Genomic DNA, 6,280 nt, shown 5'->3' with positions numbered 1-6,280 from the left:
CATCAAGATCAATCAAGCAGGACGTAGGGTATTACCTCCATCGAGAGGGCCCGAACCTGGGTAAACATCGTGTCCCCCGCCTCGTGTTACCATCCGCCTTAGACGCACAGTTCAGGACCCCCTACCTGAGATCCGCTGGTTTTGACACCGACATTGGTGCTTTCATTGAGAGTTCCACTGTGCCGTCACGTAAGGCTTGATGGCTCCTTCGATCATCAGTAGCGATGCGGTCCTGGGTGAGGTTTTCCTCCCTGGACAGATCTTCGTATTCGGCGGCTTCGCACTGTGGGCCAACTCGCTTGGCCATCTGGAGCAGATCAAGAGCTACGCCCCTGGCCATCAGGTCAGGTTTGGAAATTTAAACTACACTGCCGACATCCGCGGAGACTTGATGTTAGACGGATTCGAGCCCATGTCAAGTGCACTGCATGATCACGACGGGCATGATTTAGCTCTGCCGTCGGACAGTGTTCGGGAGATCACACCTGCAACTACTCCGGCCTTCAATTTGGAGCAAATTGCGCCATCCGAGGACGGGTGGATAGACCCCGCCATGGAGGCCGCACTCTCAGTGGTGATAGAGCCGGATACTAACTTCACCCCTTACGAGAGCCGCGTTGCCGAACCGCTGGATTCGTCTCCGGCCACGGACTCCGAGCCGCCTGCGTCCGTGCCTATTGAATCCGATTGGGCGCCGATCAGGGAGTTCACCTCCGCGGATATCTTTCAACACTCACCTTTCGGCGACGTGCTAAATTCATTAAGGTCTCTCTCCTTGTCAGGAGAACCTTGGCCGAACTACGTCCGGCTAGGATGGGACGCGGACAACGAAGAAATTCGCTCCCCACCCACCACCCACTTAGTAGCCACTGTCGACGATTTAACCGACATGCTCGACTTCGACTCCGAAGACATCGACGGTACAGATGATGATGCAGGAGCCGAACTGGAACCACCGCCCACGGGGCACTGGACCGCCACCTCATCATATGATATATACAGTGTGGACACCCCCAAAGAAGGCAATGGCGATGAGACACTGGGGGATGACCCCCTCCAAGAAGCAACCCAAGCGCCGACGTCAGCGGCGCCGCTCTAATTCCCGCCATAGCAAAAGTAGTGATACTGGCACAAGAGACAATAACACTCCGGATAGTGTCGAAGATGACAACAATCCCCTCTAGCACGATTTTGAGCGGGAGGGTGAACAAGCTAGCCCTCCAGAGCGGGCAGCAGATGGAGAATCGGAGGAGGAAAATCACATGCCTCTCTCCGAAGACGAGGTGAGCCTCGGCGACGAATAATTTATCGTTCCTGAGGACCCCGTCGAACAAGATCACTTCAAGCGCCAGCTTATGGCCATAGCAAATAGCTTGACGAAAAAGCAACAACAGCTTCAAGCTGATCAAAATTTGCTAGCTGACAGATGGACCGAAGTCCTTGTTGCTGAGGAATACGAACTCGAGCACCCCTCCAAGAGTTACCCAAAGCACAGGTTGCTACCTCACCTCGAGGAGGAAGCATTGAAACCTACATCACCAGCGTATGATGCGGCTGACGGGCCACCTCGTGGCCGAGACAGAGAGGCATTTCAGCCCAAAGTCCAGCCCGCACCCCGCCGCCAATCAAACAAAAATACCAAGGCCCGGGGCAACACGCGGGACCTGCGAGACGTATTGGAAAACAAGGCAAAACATGCAAGATCGATCTACGGATCACGGGGGCGCGCACCAACACGCGACGATGATCGTCATGCCGGATACACTAAAAGCAAATCCGGCCGAGCCGAAAATGGCAGACAAGACTCGTATGAACCCACGTCGTGATAAAGACCGGCACAGAGGCGCCACACACCCCTTATGCTTCACTGATAAAGTAATGGATCACGAATTCCCATAAGGGTTTAAACCCGTAAACATTGAATCATACGATGGTACTACAGACCCCGCGGTATGGATAGAAGACTTCTTAATCCACATTCACATGGCCCGCGGGGATGACCTACATGCCATCAAGTATATCCCGCTAAAGCTCAAAGGGCCGGCTCGGCATTGGCTCAATAGCTTGCCAACAAATTCCATCGGAAGTTGGGAGAACCTGGCAGAGGCATTCCTGGACAATTTCCAGGGCACTTATGTGCGACCGCCGGATGCTAACGATTTAAGTCATATAACTCAGCAGCCAGGGGAATCGGCTAGGAAATTCTGGACCCGGTTCCTAACCAAGAAGAACCAAATTGTCGACTGTCTGGATGCAGAGGCCTTAGCGGCATTTAAGCACAATATCCGTGACGAATGGCTTGCCCGGCACCTCGGCCAAGAGAAGCCAAAATCCATGGCAGCCCTCATGACACTTATGACCCGCTTTTGTGCGGGCGAAGATAGCTGGTTGGCTCGTAGCACCAATACAGCAAGGAAACCTGGCATATCAGAAGCCAGGGATAGCAGCGGCAAACCATGATGCAATAAACACAAGTGCCGCAAATATGGTGAAAACACCAAAAATACGGCAGTTAATGCCGGGTTCAGGGGCTCAAAGTCCGGTCAGCGGAAAGGGCCACCCAAAAATAAAAATCCGGGTCCATCCAGTCTGGAACGCTTACTCGATCACCAATGCCAAATTCATGGCACCCCAAAAATGTCAGCCACCCATACCAACAAAGAATGCTGAGTCTTCAAACAAGCCAGCAAGGCACGCGCCAAAGATGAAGAGGGGTCTCAAAGCGACGATAGCAACGAAGAGCCTAGATCACCGAACACAGGAGGGCAAAAGAAATCCCCCCCATATCCAATCGGTGAATGTGGTAAATACCACCCAAATTGCCAACTCGGACCAGATATGCACCCTTAGGGATGGCGACTCAACGGAACTAGTCGTCCCATAATATAAACTAGGGCCGGTCACCTTCAACCGCACGGATCGTCTGGTTAACGCCAATCAAGGCAATCCAGCCGCACTAATCCTTGACCCAATAGTAGACGGGTTCCACCTCACTCGAGTCCTTATGGATGGAGGTAGCAGTTTAAATCTGCTTTACCAGGACACAGTGCGCACGATGGGCATTGATCATTCAGCGACCAAACCCACTAAAGCCACATTTAGAGGCATCATACCAGGTATGGAGGTTAGCTGTACAGGCTCCATTGCCCTCAAGGTAATCTTCGGATCACCAGAAAATTACCGTATCGAAGAGTTAATCTTCGAAATCGCCCCTTTCCGCAGTGAATATCAAGCACTGCTCGGGCGAACCGCGTTCGCTCGATTCAACATGGTGCCACATTATGCCTACTGTAAGCTCAAGATTCCCGGTACACGCGGCGTCATCACGGTTCACGGCAAGGCCGAACCTTCCTTCGGCACCAACAAATACACCACTACCTTAGCAGCAGAAACAATGAGCAGTACCTTGCAGCCAAACCTCGAGTCGATGTCTAGGCTCCCGGACACCGTCAAGGGGCTCCGAATTACTTTGAGGAAGGATACCCCGGCTCGTCCAGAGCTCAACTAAACACTCCGGCGAAGGCCATGACAGGCTGAACTCAGCGGTTCAACCGCCCTCCGGCACGTAAACATTTCTTATATTTCCTTCGCAGGTTCACCTTTGCACCGACCAGGACGGACTACATGGAGGCAGCTTGAACGCGTTAGGGAATCCTTCGACATTCCCCGCAGTGACCGTCCGGCTATATTACGGATCCGCACTCAACCTTTTCCCCCTGGTCACAGCAGGTTCGGCTATCACAACCCCTTCTTATCACATTACTTGTACCCATACGCATAGACGTATTATTCAAATACAACATGTGGATTTATATGACATTTACCTACTGATTATTTCTTATCGAAATCATTTTGTCAAGTGGCATCCGTACACAGCGATATGCCTTAAATATGCTAGGGACTTCATTTTTCCCTAACACGGCAATAAAAGTCTGAATACCTTCATGGAAGTTCGGCACCCCGAACCTATCGAATTATATGCATCAGCTCTGAATCATGTCTTGGGTCAATAGTTGGGTTTGCCCGGCTCCCATGTTTTGGTACCTTACGTTCCGCTATATCGGCTAAGGTAGCACTGGGAGAACTACTGTGGTTGTGTCCCGGTTCTTTTGGATGAGCACCTCAGAAGAGAAAGCCGAAAACTGACTGTCATGATACGGCGAGAGCTGGTCAGCTGTTTGAGCGGTTACAAAATCTTTAAGGATTTCTCCCGCATAATGCCATAACCAATGCAGCGTGCGATGGATCGGTTTTTTCTCCGATCAGGCGCCTATAGAGCCCCTAGTACGGTCTTCCAAACACAAGGGGCTGCGCCGACCATACTGAAGCTCCTATGGCTAAGTGAGAGTGATAAAGCCCTATAGTCTGATTGCCTGGTTCGTTGTGCTAAGCACCTCCTTTGAAGGACCCAAAACTGGGATAAAGAGTGCTCAGGTTTATCCCGAACACCCCCGTACTTTTTACGTGGGGGCAGAAGCCGACGACTGGCCAACTCTCAGCTTTAATATAAAACGGCCGCACAGGAGGGTAAACTTTTATATAACAGGCGACAAATAAACAACCTTGTTCAAACAATACAAAGGACAACATGATTGGCATTCATGGAAATATAACGTCCTTAGTGCATCGCTCCGCTGCAAGGTAGGATCCTTTCAGGACACTCTTATAGTATAATTCGGGCTTGTGGTGCTCCTTCCCCTCTGGCAGTCCTCCGGTCACCAGCTTTTCAGCATCCATCTTCCCCCAGTGCACCTTCGCGCAGGCAAAGGCCATTTGCGCTGCTTCTATACAGACCGACCGCTTGATGACGTCAAGTCGAGGGCAAGCGCTTACAAGCCGCTTCACGAGCCCGAAGTAGCTGCTTGGAATCGGCTCGGCAGGCCATGGCCGGATAACCATATCTTTCATGGCTAGTTCCGCCGCTTTATGCAGTTCGATCAGCTATTTCAGTTGATCGGCAAAAGGCACCAGATAATTCGGCGCCAAATACTGCGACCAGAAGAGCTTATCTACGGTGTTCCTTTCTTCGACTCTGTAGAATTGGGTGGCATCTGATATGCTGCAAGGTAGCTCGGCAAATACACCTGAGAAATCTGGATTCAAAATCAGAAACATAGTTTTCCCTTCAAATACTTGCTTTACATGGGAAAAGCCTTACCCACCGCGATCTTTCTCGCCTCTTGGATCCCCTGCAGGGCGCTTTGGGTTTCCCCCCGGGCATCGCTCGTGGCTTGACGCGCCCTGGTGAGTTTGGATTCTTTCTCCGTTAAACTCTGCTCCAAGGTCTCGCATTTACTTACTGCCTCTTGCAGCTCCTACTCAGCTTTAATAACTCTGGGCTCGTGTTTCTCACGAAGAGTCCGCTCTGTGGCCGCCTTTTTCTCGGCCTCGGCAACGTCCCTTTTGAGGGCCTCGACTTCGGTCATAACCCCTAGCACAAATTATGCGGCTTATTTCATACTGAACATTTATTTCACAATAAATGCGCACAACACTTGTGCATACCTTGTTTATCCCTCAACTGCATTTTCACTTGGCCAAGTTCTTCTATGGCCCACTCCAGACTTTGATTCAGTTCGGAGATCTCCGTAGTACGAGAGGCAGTAGCCGCTACAGGTACCTGCTTGAAATAGAAGAGAAATCAATGTCATTCAATGAGTCTTCCTGCGATCATCAATTCGATCCCCTGTCCGGTTCTTTCTTTCACCGAACAGTGTATCAGGGGCTACTATCTATACTATGACACTCTTCGATAACTCATAAAACATACCTCAAAGCCTCTTATTAGGCTAATACAGGCTTCGTTCAGTCCACTCTCAGCTGATGGAATATTCTCAATCACCGCACCCATAAGGGCACGGTGTTCATCAACGATGGAGGCGTCTTGCAACGCCACCAACAAAGCATCCGACACTTCTGGACGGACAGAGGTCGCCGGCGGAACAGACACGCCCCCTCCAGCTGAAGGAGGCTGCCCTCTTGATTTTGGAGCCGTATAGGTCTCTGGAATCGCATCCGGTGGGGAGCCAAACTCAGGATCGCCCCCGCCGTCAGGCCCCATGGGAATCTTTTCCCCCACGTGTCCGGCCCCTGCGGTTTGACCTCCAGGCGCCGCCTTCACGGTTTCTTCCTTTCCTCCTTGGCCGGAGTCCTTCTGGGACGAAGCCTCGATGTTATGCACCTGTTTGGAGGAAGGGGCCTTTGGGGGCGTCCCGCTCTCCATAGCATTTGAGCTCAGCAGGTCCTCTGATGAGGATTGTTTGGCACGGGACCTCACCGG

This window comes from Triticum urartu, chromosome 1A, assembly GCF_056163025.1.
Source record: "Triticum urartu cultivar PI428250 chromosome 1A, HENAU_Tu73, whole genome shotgun sequence".
Classification (NCBI taxonomy): Eukaryota; Viridiplantae; Streptophyta; class Magnoliopsida; order Poales; family Poaceae; genus Triticum; species Triticum urartu.
The sequence above is the reverse complement of the archived record's forward strand: the minus strand, read 5'-3'. Positions refer to the sequence as shown.